Genomic DNA, 19,404 nt, shown 5'->3' on the forward strand with positions numbered 1-19,404 from the left:
GAGTTAGAACTGGTATTAATCCTTCTAACTTTTCCTCGGTAAGTCGAAATCATCCGAAGTCTCCGACTTTAAGACAGAGTTTTGGAGGGTTCCAGAAGCAGGGGAATTGCCCATCCGAAGTCTAAACTTCTCGGACAATTCCCATGTAGTCAGTGTGTGGGGATTTCCGAGGGGTCACCAAGTGCATCTTGGGGGGTACGACCACCCGGAGACTGGAAGTTGTGGGCCGTTGCTTCCCTCAATCAACGTTAACAGCAACAGCAACTTGACACACAAATTATTTAAAAAACAAAACATGAAAGAGCACGTCCAACTAATAGTGGATACCATTAGATGCTCCAGTAAAATCTGGACCATTTCCTGACAAAGTTGGCCTATTTCTTATTGTTTCTTGGATCATTAAATTTATAGATTCTGCAACTTTGCCCTTTCTTCTGAGTTAAAATCACTTCACATGATAACGGTCTCTGAGTTGACTGGAACTATCTTTCGAAAATGAGACTTCATACTTTGTATTTTATTTTGACTCTTGTAGGCCCATACTATTGATCTGTTCAATATGGGGATGGACAGTTAAAGATCTTTCATTTCTCACTCTGTGTGTTTAGTAATGGCTTGTAAGGCCACCAATAAATGTTGCCATCTTGAATGAGAAGCTCCCCCACTTTATGGGGGAGATAATGGCAACTACTTTTCCTGGTTAACCAAGCCCCTGGCTGGCTTTCCTCAATCAGTGCTATTATTTCTAGGATGCCCTGGCTAGCTCCTTATTACCTTGAGTTGGTAAGGTATGTGAGAATAAATAATTTTTAATAAAAACTTCATTTGGTATTCCAACTGATGGCCCTAATCAGCATTTCAGATAATATGTGTGTTTCTGGGAGCTAATCCTTTGTGAACTGAATATAACTTCACAGCAACATCATAGAAATCAAACTAGAACACCAGTGAGACTGCAGAGGTAAAACATTTAAAAATATACATGGGCCTGTAACTTCCGTGCTCCCCAGCTTCAGATTGGGGGGTTACCCCAAAGATGCACTAGGGAACCCCTCTGGGAAGTTCCCAGGTGAGGGTTTGCACAGCAATTGCCCAGAAGTGCACACTTCCTCTGGACAATTGCACTGCATTGGGAACCATCCGAAAATGCGGTTTAAATCGCAAACTTTGGATGGTTCCACCAAGGTTGTACCAATAGTTACCCAGAAAATGTTAGAAGAATTAAAATCTCTTCTAACTTCTGAGTAACGATTGTGCAGACCCAGACTGACCACATGGGACTCTCCCACACCTCTGATCCCAGCACCCTCCCCAGACCCCGACACCTCCCACATCCCCCGACATCACCCCACCACCACACCCCCACAACCCCGACATACATCACCAAACCCCACCCCCACAAACTTCCGAAAGCCCCTCTCCCCCACCGGACTAACCCTGGACAAACCCCGGACACCCCGACCCCCCAAATCCTATGCACTTACCTATGACACTTAACTTCCCCCGGCATGTCAATTTCCCTGGCCCTTTAAACTTACCTGCTTTATGGCAGCAAGTGCCGTAAACAAGAGGGTGTGGCCTCCTTGAATACGCTGGAGCTGCAATTCGCTGGGGCATGTGAGGAATCGTCTGATGCAGGCCCCAAGCAACTCCGGCAAACAGAAGTATTAAGTAAGTAATTTCTGCAGGCCAGCACTTTCCGACGCTAGTCGGAGGTTACGACCCATTATCTTTGAACTATTGATTGGTCAATAATTTGGTTGTAATGAAGTACAAATTACAGGCCAGGATTTCCGTGGAGTGGCAATCACCACCACTCTGCCCCTTTTTACACACCGTAGTTGGGAGCTACACATCTTTTGCTCAGATTTCCGACCCGGCCTAGTGACAAATGTGCAGCATAGCTGCTCTGGAGTCCTTCCAGTGCGGGGCAGCAGCGAAGTAGGGGAATTGTTGGGTGGTCGGGCAGGGGTTTGGGTGGTCATGGGGGAGGGCAGGTGATGTGGTCGGAGGGGAGGTTGGGTGGTCAGGAAGGGTGCTGGGTGGTCGGAGGGTTTCATGTGGCTGAGGTTGGATTGTCGGGTGGTTGGGGGGGTTCAGTTGGTCAGGGGGTTTGAGATGGTAGGAGATTGGAAGGGTAGTCATGGTGGTGGTCAGTGGGTTAAGAGGGTAGTCAGTGGGGGCTCAGGAGGGTAGTCAGGGGTGGGGTGTTCGTTGGGGGCTGGGGGGAGGGGGTGGGGGGGTGATTGTTCAGGAAGGGGTAGTCGGGGTTCAGTGGGGTTATAATTATCCAGAAGAAAGAAGTGGTTTTAATCTTTCTAACTTTTCCTGGGTAGCATATTCTGCTAAGAGAGACAGAAGCATCCGAAGTATCCAATATAATTCTGGGTTTCGAATGGTTCCTGGTGCAGGATAATTGTCCATCGGAAGTTTAAACTTCCCGGGCAATTTCCATGTAATCCTTGCATGGGGACTTCTTGGGATCCCCCAACACGTCTTCTGGGGTACCTCCCAGGGTACAAGCATCCCCCCCCACCCCCTGCCCCCAACACCAACCCCTGCTGGGGAACGGACATTCTGTGCCTATGATTACAAATTTTAATGCCACATGCAGTTGCTAAAATAGAAATAGTTAATTCAAGTTAAATTGTCTTCTCGAAATACTCTGCAGCCTTATTCTGAGAATTAAAGCACATTTCTCAGTATGAACTCTTACTTTATAAAATCAGAAAATCATAGAAAATCATAACTTCAAAAACAAAACACCGTTTGGTTGTGGGCCTGAGACATGAAGAGAGCCAGGTGGGTGGTTTCTGCCTAAGTAATCAGTTAGGCTTGTGAGGTGATGGGGCCCTCTGCTCTTTCCAATAACTCTAGACAACTTCCATCCTCTATAGCTAATAGCCTGAAATGTAGATCAGTTTTCCATTGATCAAACACAGCATGCAGAGTGACATGGGCTAATGTGATCACTGTTCAATCCTACATGGAGGTTAGGAAATAGGAAGCCTCATTGAAAACATCTAATCATGGATTGATAAAAGATTTAAATCAAGTTCAACAAAGGGGCAGTTGGTAATCATGAAGTAGCCTGCAGCTTTATGAGCTTTTTATCCCATCTCCCAACCTTACCATTCAATATATTCATGCATTCAATTTTATTTTATTAATTCTGAATTTTTTACACGAAGTGTATGAAATGGATTTAATCACTCAAAATGAACTTGGGTTTATATATTACTCAGAATTTGTCAATTCTTAGCTTTTGAAAACTCAATGAGCAAAATTATACATATAATCTGTCCCATCTTCAGTAAAGTCAGGAGGAGGGAAGAGTTTGATTATTTTGTCACTGCAGCCATATCGACTCATTAGGCTGTCAAAGGACGATATTTTCTTTTCATGTGAATTATAGGATATAATTGTATGGGCTGATTATGTACTGGCCATGGCCATGGGAATATATTGCTCAGGTCCTGCATGTATCTGTAGCATTTGAGCTGACCTTGGACTTAAACGTATTGTCAACTCATTCAGTCAAATTATTGGTGCTCCCAGTGGACACTGCATGACACACAATGAATGTTGAGACACCACAAGCATGCTACCCAGCATGGTGTTACCCTGTGCTATCAGCTCTAAATGAACTATTGGTTGTCCTTGAAAGGTCCTGTTACCAAAGAGGCATCAAAATGACTTGAGCAATGGGTATGCTTTGAGAACAAAGAACGTCCTGTTATCTTACAAAGAAAGATGATTTGTTTTTTAAGCTGAGTTAGGTTATACCTGGCAGGAAAGACTGAACAAGCAGGGGCTCTTCTCCAGAAAAGAGATGACTGAGGGGTTATCTGATCGAGGTCTTTAAGATTATGACAGGGTTTAATAGGGTAGATATAGAGAAACATTTTTACTTGTGAGGGAGTCCAAAACTAGGGCTACAAGTTTAAGATAGTGATAAGTTTAGCATGAATTCAGAAGTAACTTCTTTATCCTAGAGAATGGTTAGAATTTGGAACTTGCTATTGCAATGAGCTGTTGAGATAATAATTTCCCCAGTTAAGGGGAAGCTAGACAAACACATGAAGGAAAAAGCAATAAAAGGGTATAATGATAGGGTTAGATGAAGGTGGGTGGAAGGAGGTTTGAGTGTTGCTTAAACACTGGCATTGACCTGTTAGACCAAATGGCCTGGTTCTGCAATGTACGTTCAATGTAATTCTATGTAAAAGATTGAATGCTTTCTACCTCTGCCTTGAACCTGGGAGCAGGTGAGAAAGATATTTTCTGGTCTCAGGAAAGTTGCTAAGATAAGTACTGTTTCATTTTAGAACATTGCCTTGCAATACATGTTAACAGTATTTCACTGCAAGCTTGGGGGGACATCACAGAGTACTCTGCTAACTGTTGGTATCATGTCTGAAATTAAGCACCCAACACCAAGCGTGCTGCGTTTAAACACAACCATACACGGTGTTTGCTGGATTGGATACTTGAATGACACATTCCTCATTCCAACATATGTCCCTTTGCTGGCTGCTTGGAGAAGAGAGATGCACGTAATCAGTGCCAGTGAACACAGACCAAGTGGAGGAATCACCTAAAGCTGCAATGCTTGAATCCTTATATGGAGACAATGCTTGAGACTCTGGACATTGCTGAAATAGAGGAGGTGAGTGAGGAGCAAGTCAGAGGTTTTGCCCAAGTTCATAAAATGGAGGGCAGGGAGGGTGAGTTCAGCAGGCCTTCCACTAATGTCACCCCGCCTCTGGTATTGGTGCTATAGCGGCAAAGAAGGGGGAATTGTGGTGGGGGTTGGGGTATCAGTTGCCAGGTTCCACCTCCACGCTGTCACTTATATGCAGCAGGGTAGTAAAGGAATAGCCTATACTATAAGAATGTAGGTTTTTGTATTTTTGTAAATACAGAACAAAGACAGTAAAGTTTTTTTTAATAACAGAACTAGTTTAAGCTGTGTGCTTGCAAATCCTATCTTTTGATCACACTGACACTGGAAAAGGGTAAAACTTTGGACAATTTAACAGAATTTGGGGCTTGCCTGTGCTGCCTAAATTCCAAGAGTAATTAAAAAAAAAACATTAATTGTACGATCTGGATAAGTCACATACGTGCATCATGGAAACTGAGGCTGAGATACTGTCTGGAACAGGCTTTTCCAACCTTTTTGTGTGGGGACCACATTTCAATTATTTTCTCACTCAAGTGGTGATGATCAAATTTTGGTAGGATAAGGTTTCACACAACATTAAACATGAATCTTTTATAAAAACGTCAATGTCAAAGCAATGAATTGATAATTTCAAAAAAGAGTAATTAATAATAATGCCTATTAAAAAGTGCCAAGCAGCAGAGCTCACCAATAAAATCCTTTTTGGCCTGTTCGCTTAAGATGCAGAGCTAGAGAGAGAGAGACAGACTAAGCCTCAAGCCCTGGTCACCAGGGAAGGGCTGGGCTAAGTGTTTTAATTTAACTAACTCTGACCTGGCATTCGCCTCTGGTGGCACACACTCCGTGCTGTCCTTGGCGGAATTCATATGCAAGAGGGATGGAAAGTGGGTTACCTTTCAGCTTGGGTTTTCCTCCTCTCCCGGCCTGCTTTGTGAGATAGGTTTTTGGGGAGGGAAGAGGAGGAAAGCAGGGTGTGTGTCTGGCTCACTCCCAGTCTCAGGGTTCTCGCTGACAGGGAGCAGGCAGCCTCTGAGATTCGTGAGTGGATGACCCAGGGGTGTCCAGCTGGCACTTCTCGTCCCTTCGGGTGCCCAAGGCCCCTGGCCAGACTCCTTCAGGAGAACTAGTACTTGAAAGGATAATCAAGGTGCCCCATTTGCCTCTCGAGTTGCCACTGCAGGAACTCACCTCTGGCTACTCCAGTGGAGTGCAGGTCTGCACGCATCTCCGCGTTCTGCTGTACCATGGTGTCCGTCATCCTTCCCTTGGAAGCCTCCATACATGTACATGTGGGCATCATTTCATCAGAGAGCAGACAGACTCACTCCTCTGAATCACGTGCCATTCGGGTGTTCGCCGCCAACCTCACCATTGCCGCAAGCACAGTCTATGCCCTCACCAGTCAGTGCGATGATAGGCTCCTTAAAGTGAGTGAGGGGCCTAATATGGGCCACTCCACCCCTCCCCTGGGACCTCTCCCTGCTGTTGTGAGCCAGTTTCTCCTGCACAAAAACAGATGGAGAGATTGTGAGCAGGATGCGGAATGTTTGTGTGGTGAGCGGAGACATGGACGGGATGAGGACGTGAGCTCGAGAGGAGATGTGAGGGTGTGTGTGAAAGTTAGTGGCGTTGTCCTTTGAGGTGTGAGATCCCTGTGGGTGTGTGATGGGTTTGTGAGTGTGTGAGATGAGATCGATTAGGTAATGGACTTACCCTAGCGGAATGAATGACAGCATTCATCCTTTTCCTGCACAAATGGCTGACCTCCTCTATGCTCTGGTGGCACTGACCGCCGCTGTAACCGCCTTCCAGGCCGGATTGGTGACTCTGCTGGACCTGCTTCGGCGATATCGAGGTTAGGGGACATCACAGTGGCCTTCCACTGCATCCATCATTAATTTGGGGGCCTACTGTCCTCTTTGCTTTCAGGACCATCTGTTGCCTGGAGCAGTCCTGGTCTGTAGATATGAAGTAGCCCACTTTAAATATGGTGCCTGGAGTGAGTAAGCGCTGATGTCATGGCATGGTGGGCAAATTCAACCCCGCCTGCCAGCGATCCGGAGTGTTTCTTGTGAACGCATTATTAATGATGTAGGATGTGCCGGGAATGGGACGATGCCGTGTGAAAACCCGCCATTGCGGCTGACAGGTAAAATGACCACTGCACTTAGTGCAAATCTAGGACCAATCCGCCCTATGGCTGGAATCTTCCAGGGCCCCATGGTGGGGCCAGCAAACCATTGAAATCTCCGTTTACATCGGCCAGACGGTAAGATCCAGCTGGCATGAGGGCTGGAAAATTCCGGCCAAGGGTTTTCCTCCTGGCTGCAACCTCCACCAAGAGCGCTGCAAGGCACTCGTCCGAGAAACGTGGGGCTGACTGCCCGGCCAAACTGCCCTCCCGCCTGCTGTGTCCAGATGCAACGGGATTCATCCTCACTTCTGCGTCCTTCTATGGCAGCCTTCCAGGCGCTGCCTGGGCCGGTTTCGAATCAGCTGTTGGGTTGCCATTAGACCCGGCGGACATCATGCCCCCGCCCCTTCTTGCTGATTGCCCAGCTTGAATACACGGTGCACTGCCGATCGTGGGCGCCAGATGGCTTCCCGACCGCCGCCACCCGCCCCCACCGAGCCTGCACGCCAAAGGTAAAATTCTGCTCCTTGACTCCAGAGGCGGGAGGAGGGCCCCCCACTCCCAACCTCACCGAAAAGACCTGGGAGGCATCCAGGGTCAGCAGCCATGACGTGGTGCGGCGCACATGGGTTCAGTGCTGGAAGCGCTTCAACGATCTCCTGTGATCGGGAAGAGTGAGTACTGTGTTGGCATGGGTCACTTTACAGAACAGTTAAGAGCTGCTCATCCCCCGTGGACCTCAGAGGTGTTAGAGTGTGAGTGCTAAATGTCAATGAGGCAGGAGCTGGCCATGGGGGTGAAGCCCTGGCTGCTTGGACTGAGTGCCTTGCGGCTCCAGGGTCACAAATCAGCTGAGCCCTGCGAGGTGTTCCTCAGGTGGGGTTGGTCATGATGCAATGGCGCTGCAGGTAGAGAGTGGACTAATCAATGCTCCTCCGTCCTTTTGGGAGAAGACATCCCATAACAATAGTGAGAGGTTGTGGACTGGTGGGGGACCCCATACCTCCTAATCCTCATGCGTTACGAGCAGGAGGCGCCATGCACCTTGGTCGGTAGCCGTGGTGAGGTTGGGGTGCCAGATGGAGGTAAGAGTGCAGTGCACTGAGGTGAGAATGGTCTCATTGATGTAAGCCTCAAATTTGGAGTCCTCATTGATAATGGAAAGACAAGGGCACCATGATGCGTATCTCTGTCTCACCAGGGTGCCAGGCATGCACAGTGACAGTATCATGACTTAAGCTACTTCTCCCCTTAGGCTCACCAGCAGCCGGTCTCTATGAGGAGCCTGAAGGCCCACCCCTGACCCCGGAGGACCACCATGCTGAGCACGCACCTGCGTCTCACCCTCTCTGTCAAGCAGGCACCAGCGCAGACACCGGCACCTCGGTGGGCATAAGAGTGCTGTCTAGTATCTCAGTGCACATTGGTGAGGGCACTTCACATTCGCTTGAGGTGCAGGCAGAAGCAAAGAGTGCCCAGTGTGAAGGCAGTCAGAGGACTGCTGGAGACCAGGACAATGCTCAGTCGATAGCTGATGATGTGCCTCTGGAATCATCCATGAGGCGTCCATGGAAGTCCAGCAGGGTGTGTGGGAGGACCTGGCAGAGATACATGAGGGAATGCATGCCATGATGTCCGCTGCGGAGGAGTCCCTGCAGAGCATGACCACTGCGATGACCCGCATGGCCGAGTGCAATGTCTCCTTCATTGAGAGAGTGGCGACTCTCATGGATAGGCTGCTCCAGGGACAGAATCAGGGGTCCTTGGGGATGCGCTCGGACCTGCAAGCCCTCACACCGGCAATGACCTCAGCTGGTCAGTGTCAGTGTGGGAGATGGATTGGGCACCCAGTATCCCAGCTAGGTGCCCATCCACCAATGGTGAGCTGGGAGGTCCAATGCAACCTCACATTGCCACATGAGCAGCCTGTTGTCTCTGTTGGCTCCTTTCAGGGTACTCCGGATGATGGCAACAGCTCCTCCGTCCCTCTGCCACTGACCATGGCATCCAATGAGGCTGTGGCAACTGGGGAGATGCCAGCTGTGGCACTGGCTGATCCCTCCCAGGCAGGGCCTTCACAGGCTCCATGGGCCAGAGGATGCCTTCCAAGATCATCAAGACCAACAAGACAGCAGAGTGAGCAGGCTGTCTCCATTGCTGGTGCCAGTGAGGGAGGAGCACCTAGACGTAACACCCACAAACGTAAATGTAAAGCACCTTGAGCACAAGATGGACTTATCACTGGTGATATTTTGTTTCCCCATTTTGGTTTGAAATTTTTCATGGTCTGATTAAAAACATTGGTTAATGTTCATTTCAGCTCTGTTTCACATTCACAATTAAATGAGACATTATTTTGTGTTATTGGCCTCTGTATGCTTCATTTGTTCTGTAGGTGCAGGGAAGGCCATTATGTAATGATGGACATGTGTCTCCTATTGCAAAGGCACAGAGTGTCTGTTGGTGGCCAAGGAGCCGGTCCTGTCAGGGATCGAGTATGGAGCCTGCAGCCCTGGCATGTGGTGGTAGTTCTTATTTAGTAGACCAGCTGAAGGGATGTTGAATCAAAGCTTCCTGGGTGTCCCTGCCTCCCTGCAGGTTACCCAGGTCTGCATGTATTCCCTCAGCATTCTCCTCACCGTGTTCATCCTCGGACTCACTACTGGACTTATCATCTGTTACCTGTGCAGCTGTGTCAAGATCTTCTCCCTCCAGTGAGTCCCACCTTGCCAGTGCCAGATTGTGGAGAGCGCAGCATGCAACCACTATCAGTGACACACACTCTGGTGGGTATTGGAGTGTGCCCCCTGAACAGTCTAGGCATCGGAAGCACATCCAGAGAAAATCTATGGTTCTCTCTACCACCAACCTTGTGGAGGCGTCGCTCCTGTTGTACCGCTGCTCGGCCTCTGTTCTTGGGTGGAAGAGAGGTGTCATGAGCCACCTTTTGAGGGGATAGCCCTTGTCACCCAGCAGCCATCCATCCAGTCGGGCTGGAGCACTGAAGAACCTTGGTGCCTCGGAGTGCCTCAGGATGTAGGCGTTTTGGGAGCTGCCTGGGTACCTGGCAAAGACTTGTAGAATCTGCAATTTGTGGTCACACACTATCTGCCCGTTCATGGAGTGGAATCCCTTCCTGTTGACGAAGGCACCGGCTCACCCGCTGGTGCCTTGATGGCCACATGTGTGCACTCGATTTCTCCCTGGACATTGGGAACCCAGCACCACGGCATAGCCTCTGGCTCACTCAGCCTGGCTGGCCTCATCCATATGGTAATGAATGAAAGTCAATGCACACCTAAACAGAGCTTCTGTCACCAGTTTGATGGAACTGTGGACAGCCGATTGTGAGACTCCACACAGATCCCCGATTGACTGCTGGAAAGAGCCAGAGGCATAGAAGTTGAGGGCCAATGTGACCTTCAGTGCCATCTCAAGATGCGCTTCTGATGCCTGTCCACCCACACAGTCGGAGCTGTCTCAGGAGTGATCCTCTGACAGATGGAGGCCACTGTCTCCCTTGAGAGACTAAGCCTCCTTCAGCATTGCATCTCGGACATATTGAGGTAGCTGCATCGCCGCCTGTAAACCCTAGCAGCAGGGTAGTGACATCTTCTGCGGTCCCTTCCACCTTGGACTTCCTGTTGGCCCTGCCCCTCTTGTGCCTGCACCTCTCCTCCCACAGGTCGCTCATCTGGGAACTCCATCGGGACACCTGACCTCCTCTCCCTTCTGCCCCTCTCTTCCTCCTTAGAGGCGGTACGTCCAGCGGAGACCACAATCCCATTACCAGGGTAATGGAAGGCTATCTAATACCTGGAGGGCCCATGTGGTCTGAATCCTCCGGGGGTCTGAAGACAACAATGAGTCCTGAAATGAAGCCCAGAAATGCTCAGAATGCAGCTCTGAATCGAGATGAAGCTGTTCAGTTCACAGAAGCAATCAGCAGCAAGTTTGATCCAAAACTCCTCACTACTGGCATTGACAGTGCCACTGACCCTTCTTATCCCGCCCGCGGTTGAGCTTTTGCTAATTGTGGCCTGCCCGCCTGCCCGCTTTGTCCGTGCGATGGCTGCAAAATCGCATGGGCTACGTAAAGTCACAGGCAATTGGTGTCTCAAGGGCCTTAACTGGCCTCTTAATTAATGGCAGGCGCACCTCCATCTCCATTGTGCGCCCGCCTAGTGAAATATCGCGAGAGTGCGCGTTGATGTCAGCACGCTCGGCCCACATCACATGTTATTTCACACTCGAGTGGGTTGGGCATGTGCGCGCTCGCTGATCGAAAGATTCTGCCCATGATGTATTCAGTAGCATGTGAGAAGACAATATTAAACGATCAAATTAAATGAATCTTTCAGAATTAAGCATCTTTTTTTTGATCAGGGATACCTGCTTGTAGGACCAAGGCCTACATTGCAGAAAAGAATGGAAGAAAGAAATGGAAAAAGACAAGATAAACCAAGCAGCAGGTGACGAAAAGTTTAGATTTTAAAAGCCAGTTATCCTCTAGTGACCTGATTACTCTTTATAGAATTCAGAATTGCCTTAGACAGCATGGCTGATTTTCAGAATGCTGCTTCCAGCATGAAGCTTTGCCCATTAGGATCACACAATGGAAAAAAATCACAGATTCTCTCTCTGTGATATTCCACCCATTTAGGTTAATTGTCAGAAAATTGAGAGGACTGCACCTGTGATTTTTCGAAACGTAGTACTGATAGGCAAAGCTCTCAGCTGGGCAAAACATAAAAAGAATTGTTCTTCATGCCTTATGCTTTGTTTCTTCATCAAGAAGCAGTTTTAACATTTGCATTTTCCAATGTGGATGCACTTTATACTTGAATAATTAGAAACCGATTTTACATTAACATAAAGCCGTCTACATCCAATTTTGCAAAGTTTGCTTATATGTACCTCTAGATGCAAATTTGGATAACTATAGGTGTACACAAGTGATGGGCGGAGAAGATATGAGCAAGTGACATCTGAAGGAATGGGGGTAATTAAAAGAGAGTGTTCCTACTTGGTGACTGAAATTATGAAGTCCTTTTACAATGATTAAACTTGGTCCAGTTATGAAAACCACACATAATTTAAGCAACAATTTTGTTTGTGTTTATTATCAAAAAGGCTATTAATATTGAGAAGAACTGGACCAAAAATTTGGTGACAGAGCAATATATTGATGAATATCGTCAGATCTTAAGGAATCACCAAGACCATGCAGATGTATTATGCTAACTAGTATAGATTTCTTATTGAGGATTAGTAAAAATGAATTATGTTCTCACACAAGAGACATTAAACATGTCTTAGGAATAGTTCAGAACAACTGAATAATCCAACTGTAAAATGGGGAATGCTGCCTGGAGCATGTGATTTCTTTCCAATATTACTTGGCCTTCTGCGATTGGTAAGACATCAAATTCTTCAACCTAAATCATTTCCATTATAGTAGCGTAGCCACGAGCTGCATGGTCCCCATTTCAGTGCGGGCATCCTCTGCACACTCCAAGGGGCAGGCCAAACAATGTTGGGGAGAAAACATATGCTCAAGGTTTTCCTTTTTAATGGCACATTCCCTATAAAAGGCAAGTGGCAGGAATGCACTGCAAGCTGCTGAATAATTGTTTCTTAACCATTCAGGGAGAAACAATGGCAGACCAGAGGAAGGAGATGGTTCCCTGAGTTTTCAACACCACCTTAGACTCACTCTGTTGTGTGTTCTAGGCTAGGAAAGAGACCATGTTTCTAGCGGGTGGGCATGTGCAGGAAGTTCTCCAGAGTAACCCTGGGAAGGGAGTGGGAGCAGGTGCCGAGGGTCATGAATGTCCAGGGCATGCCATCATGAACTTGGCAACAATGTTGCAAAAAGTTGAATGACCTCATTCTGATGATCAAGGTGAGTAAATGCATCTGCACATCATGTCTCTCACCCAGTGCACCACACACCTCCTACACTTCTCAATGCACCGCACCCCTATCATTCACTCAGCACCACAGCCTGACACTCAGGACTCACCCCAACATCCTGACACTACATTTCAGCCAGGAGTACATTTAAAGCACACCAGCCATGCGCACACCTCTCACTGCCTCCACATACCTCCTTTGGTCACATCATTCTAATACAGAGACACATGGTCACTGGCATTCTGTCCCTATCTTGGAGAAGGTCGGACATAAGAGACAGGAGAGGTAGGTAACGGGCAGGGGACCACTAAAGATCCACCCCCTCAGAACTTTTAAATAGACAGTCCTGGGGATCATTGACAACAGTGCTGAGGCCATTCTGAATTAAGATAAGTTGCCGCCTTTGCATCTTCTCCACTACCTCCTGAAAATTGCCGTGAAATGAAAACTGTAGTTGGAGTAGCCAAATACCTCCTGATTTCTTCCCCACCGTCATTTCTACACTGCATCCTCCCCTTTTCTTCCTCCTTTTAGATAGCCAGGACTGCCAGTTGCTCAGCCCTTGTAGCCTCGCTTGGAAGGGTGAGATGAAGGAGAGAACTTTGAAAAAGAAACACCATCACTCAACCTAATACTTGTCAAGAAAACAAGAAATTGTAATATTTTTCTTCTGGTAATAACCCTGGCATATTTTCTTATGTACTGGAAGTCAGGCTGTAATTGGATTAAGAGCTAGAGTGACGGCAACGGTCTAAAGTCGACAGTAAGATGTGGTTTTGATATACTAATGAATCAAGAGGAACTTCAATCAGAGTTTTACATAAAGCAATAACACAAATAGTTTGAATTGAGTTGTTTTAGTTCAAAGGGGATATATGTAGCTTGTAAAAAGGTGTGAGGTAAAGATAGGGTAAGTTTGTTTTTACAAATCTAAGCTAAAGTAAAGGACAATTTCATCAATTCTGGGAAGAAAACATTTCTGAAGAGACTGGCTGAAACAATAGAGAGATCAAAGGGAAGAATACGTTTAAGGAAATTCTGAAACCTATGTGAGGGGGCAGCTTCTTAGATCTCCCAGAAGACAGCAGGGTAGCTGGTCAGAACTCTCAGAAGACAGTGTGAACAAGGATAAGTTGAAAGAACCAGTTGCTGTCAGCCTCAGAGGACATCCCAAGGAAAAAGCACTGTGTGGTAAAAAAAAAGTACTGGACGTCTATAGATTTTAACATCTATAAGGATAGTTGCTGAACAGAAAAGGGGAAGGCTAGCTCTGAGGGTGGAACTGTTTTAAAGTACTGTTTACCGTGTGAAGCCATTCTTGTGTTTAAGTTTAAGTATATTTGTGTTTTTTTTCTTCCTTCTTTTAATAAATGTTTATTTTACTATAAAATCATCACAAGTAGGTGGGGACATCATTTCCTGATTTCAGAACTGCACCTCATACTATACAAATTGCAAAAATTTCGGCAGCTGTTTCAAATTTCCCTCTGGGATTTGAGCAGCTTGGCATTTACCATCTGCCGTGCCATAATACACTTGCAGCCATCAGTTCAGGTACTGTACTGCTTGAACATTAGAGGCTAATTTACAGTAAGGATATGCTTGTGGTGAGCCACCAGACAATAGTGGGCTGCAGCCAGGAAAGAGGATAGCTCAGCTCGTGTGTGAGCTCCTTGGAGGCCAAGGTTGCATACTGTTTCTGCTGCATGGGACTCAGGTGAGCACCTGGTTAGAAAGGACCACAGGAAAATACTGATGAACATGCACACCGAGATGCTTTTTGGAGTGGCAGGCCTGCTAGACAGCCTTCAATCACTGACTAGGGGCACAGGACATTTTGCAGAGCATGGAGCTCATCTTATCCACTGTGGGGATGGGGGTACCTCCAGGCAGCACTGCTAGACTGACCCATGATGGAGAATCTGATGGCCACTGTCTCAGCTTCTACTATACTCAAATTGAATCCTCTTGATGAATATGTACTGTAGTGGAAGCTCAGACAGAGATCATGACATCACTGGCTGTTAACGTAAAAGATCAAGCTGCTGCCATCCAGACTGCCAGTGTGGAAGCAGATTTCAGTGCTTGATGGGGCATGAAGGCTCTCACAGCAGTCCCAGCAGTCTGTACCCCAGCAGATGATGAGACTATAGGATCTAAAAGCTGGAATAGGCCATTTAGCCCTTCAAATAGCTCCACCATTCAATAAGATTGTGGCTGATCTTCTACCCAATTCCAACTTCCTGCAACATCCCCATATCACTTAATTGCCTTAGTACCCATAAATCTATCGATCTTTGTCATGAACATACTCAGCAACTAAGCTTTCACAACCCTCTGGGGTACAGAATTCCAAATATTCACAATTCCTTGAGTGACGAAATTTCTCCTTATCTCAGTCCTAAACGACTGACCCCTTATTCTGAAACGGTGACCCTGGGCTCCAGTTTCCCCAGGCAGGGAAAACCTCTTGTCAGCATGTGCCTCATCAAGCCCCTTAAGTATTTTATATGTTTCAATTATATCACCTCTCATTCTTCTAAACTCCAGGAAATATAGGTCTAGGCCCGGATTTTCATGTATGTTTGGGAAAACGTGACTCGCATACTTACAGCTCCTGAACTGAACACCCAGCTCATGTATAACTTTGCATGGTATTTCTGTTTTTGCACACAGGGTTTGGGTTCACAGTGCAAATTGCGGGTCGCAGTAGAGTGCGGGAGAAATGTGGGTGCAGAGGTGGGCTGGTTAGGAGGCCCGCCTCCATTTTCCAACACAGCAGCCCAGCTCTCAGCATTGTTTAAAGGCCCCCTAAACCTTATCGCCTCATCCCCTTGCCAACTCCATGCCCCCTCAGATCCCCATGCCAATCTATACCCCCAGAAACTATGCCCCTAGATTCCCTATGTCAACTTCATGCCCTCTCAGATCACCCATGTCCCTCCACCCCATGTATCCTCCATAACCACTCACCCAGTATCCAGTATGTACAGTTCTCAGCGGCCATGCCAAGGTGGTGGGAATTATTTTAAATAAGGGTGTAAAAAAAAACCTGCGACAATGTAATAAAACTCTCATTCGAAGGTTTGTCTAAAAAAATGTAATGCTTTAGTAGCCATTGAGTTGTGCAAACAAATAACCATGTACTCTGAAACCACATCAAAGACTGAGTATGTTATTACAAGCTTGTAAAATTTCATTTCCCTGAACAGCTGTGTCAACAGGGCATTAGCTTTTGGAACTCAACCAAGCATTCATAATAGCCACAACTATCACAACCTTATTGAAACTCCCAGAGCCTGAAATTGAAAGAACAGATAGTGTCTTCTCCATTTCTAAGCAGATTTCCTGTCAGTCAATGGAGGGGAGTGAGTGCTCACATTTTATTTTACCTTTCAAAAATGGGGGATTTTTTTTCACAGTCAAAGCTGTCTATACATTTAAATCAAGTGCCAAGCATGACAAGGAATTGTCTTCGCAATGGAAAAAAGTACTGTAATGCATGTCAACACTTACACAATGGTGGTCAATATAAAGGTTAACTTACCTTGCAGGATATAGTCCTATGGTGAATTGTTACATTAACATTACATCTACAGTAAAATGCAGCATTAAATTTGGAAGGTGTGGGAACATTTTACACTTACTTTTCAGAATGTTGTTGTTCCTCAGCAATCTTTCCCCACTGGTCACAAACTCCCAAAGAAGGTGCATATTTTAGGGCTTCCAAAACCTGTGCTAGCATATTGTTATAACATGGGTGAACTGACTCCTCTCTGTGTCTCACTCCTGAATTGGTTATAACAGAGTTTGAATTTAAAAATGAGATAATATTGCCAATTTAATATATACCATGTATAGCTCGGTGCAAGAATTAAGTGAGCCAGATTACTTAAATTAACAAATAATGAATTAGTTTTATTGCTAAAACTCACTTAGGTATAGATGCAGAAATTATTAACAAAAGGTTTAAAATGTACAAGTCTGTCCAACTAGCTACTAATGTAAAAACAACACACATACAATGCCCCCAAGCATGGAAATAGAATAAACTCTGCAGAGTATCAGATCAAATGGGAACCCTGACTTCGGAAGAGGTGTTTGTGCATTTCACACCCAAAGTCTTCCCGATCTGTGAAAAGGCCACATGAAAATGACGTGGGGGTGGCAAGGCAGTGGAAAATTGTTTTTCCAGCAAACACAATCTAAGCTCTGAGTTTTGAGTCCCAATTCACACCTATGTTGAGGGACGGAAACCAGCCATTAGTCTACTCATAAAGCAATTACAGCACAGAAAGAGGCCATTTGGCTCATTGAGTCCATGCTGGCCCTCTATAGAGTAACCCCTTAGCTTTATTCCCCTGTGCTATCCCCATAGTCTTGCAAGATTACTTCTGTCAAGTGCCCACACAATTTCCTTTTGAAATTAATGATAATCTCTCCTTCCACTACACTCACAGGCAATGAATTCCAGGTCATTACCATTTGTTGCATAAAAAATGTCCTCCCTCACATCCTCCCTGCATCTCTTGCCTATAAACTTAAATCTCTAATCCTTGTACCAGCAGCTAATGGGAACAGCTTTTCTTTGTCTGCCTTATCTAAATCGATCATAATCTTGTACACCTCTAACAAAACTCCCCCAATCAGCTTTGCTCCTGGGAAAACAGCCCCAGATTCTCCAACCTAACACAATAGTGAAAATCCATCATCCCTGGACCAATTCTGGTAAATCTCCTCTACACCCTATCAAGGACCCTTACATCCTTCCCAAAGTGCGGTGACCAGAACTGGACACTGCTGTGATCCCCCGCTGAGGTTACCCCTGGACAAGCCTGATCCCAGAGTGGAACCCAACTTGATAGATCCTAGCTTTATTTGTTTGTTTGGATACGTGGAGGTTAGCTACTGAACAGAGTCACAGGAGCCAACTAATGAACTTTTAACAAAAGAATAAACATTTATTAAACAAGAAGAGATGAACTATTTCACAATACTCCTTCACCCACAGCTATACCTTAACAGACATATATAGATTTGTTAGGATAACACAAGTCACAAAAGCTACCTCTAATGTCCACAGTAAGTATGTGGTCCATGTACCAATAGGCACCCTGTGGTCAGACACACCACACTCTGAAACCAAGTGACAGATGTCACCTCCAGATGCTATGGATCTCTCCGCAACCCCCCTCCCCCAGCCCTTCACCACCAAATGCTCATCACACCAGGAGCCAACCAATCTCACCGCACTCCATCTTTCACACGAGGGTTTCCAATCTCCACCTTCCAAGACCTCGTCTTGGAATCGTCTCCCAAACATGCTTTCTTTCAGGTGCCTTCCTCAAGGGTTCACCTCCAGGGTTTCGAACTCTCCTTCTGATGTTCCCATTTCCTGGGTCACCACATGCATTCAAGCTGTCAACCACATACTTTCTCTCACTGACTCAGCAGTCAACAATACATCACTGCTTCACATGCCCATAGCAAAGCGTTACAGACCTTCAGTTGTCTCTTTGAACCTTCTTGTCTCTTGGAAGCTGTTCTCATTTTAAATCTGCTTTCTGCAGCTTTTGTCTCTTTAACTCTGAAACTTGAGCATTTTTCTCTGCCGCTCGCTCTTAACTTCACTTAACAGCACCTTTTTCCAGGTTCCTACCCTTCCTTTGACTGGAAGGTCTGCTTGGAACTTTCCCCTGTTTGTGTCTCACTCCTTTGGCCTTGGAACCTTTTGGTTCCTTTGGGAAATCTACAGCACCATCTCTAGTGCCCAGTCTATCTGGAGCCCTGGCTTCAAACTAAACTTAAAACTGCTGTTTCTTTAGTTTTTCTGTGTGTGTCTGTGGGAAGGACCTGCTTCTCTGGACCCCTGTTGCTAGGCAACAGCACTGTTTTTTTTCTACTCTTCTTTGCTTAACTTAGCTTACAGTCATAAAACTCTCATTAGAAATGCAAGCACCTTTTAAAGTGAAACTGAAACTCAACTTGTCCTTTCCAAATCAAACTTAAACTTTAAAGCTAAAACTCATTTCTAATACCTACAAATATAAATACAACTTCCATAAATGATCTCTATTTCCTAACACTACAATGCTCTAGATGTGGCCTAACCAGATGTTTATAAAGGTTCAGCATAACTTCCCTGCCTTACCTCTATTTATGAAGCCCAAGAACCTTTATGCTTTGCTAACAATTCTTTCAAAATATTGTGCCACCTTCAAAGGCATATGTACATGAACCCACAGTTCCGTCTGTCCCTGCACCTTCTTTAGAATTGTGCCATTAAGCCTATAATGCCTCTCCACATCCCTTCTACTAAAGTGCATCACCACACACTTCTCTGCATTAAATTCCATCTGTCACTTGTTTGCCCATTCTGCTAGCCTATTTATGCCAGTTGATTGGTATCATCCTCACTTTCTGCCACACCTCTAAGTTTGGTATCATTGGCAAATTTTGAAATTTTACTTTGCCATTCAATACTCAAGTTTTTAAAATTTATTTATTCACAGGATGTGGGTGTCACTGGCTAGGTGAGCATTTATTGCCCATCCCTAATTTCCTTTTGAGAAGCTGGTGGTGAGCCACCTTCTTGAACCATTGCAGTCCATATGATGTATGTACATCCACAGTGTTGTTAGGAAGGGAGTTCTGGGATTTTGGCCCA

General features: G+C 46.0%; 1 long non-coding RNA gene across 1 annotated transcript; it reads left to right on the top strand.

Annotated features, from left to right (window-relative positions):
- Positions 1–1,616: 1,616 nt before the first annotated feature.
- LOC144679350 (uncharacterized) lies at positions 1,617–14,054 on the top strand. Its single transcript, XR_013576324.1, has 3 exons — positions 1,617–1,671; positions 4,547–4,669; positions 13,272–14,054. It is a non-coding gene; the product is annotated as an uncharacterized LOC144679350 (long non-coding RNA).
- Positions 14,055–19,404: the final 5,350 nt, after the last annotated feature.

This window comes from Cetorhinus maximus, chromosome 4 (assembly GCF_964194155.1).
Source record: "Cetorhinus maximus chromosome 4, sCetMax3.hap1.1, whole genome shotgun sequence".
NCBI lineage: Eukaryota > Metazoa > Chordata > Chondrichthyes > Lamniformes > Cetorhinidae > Cetorhinus > Cetorhinus maximus.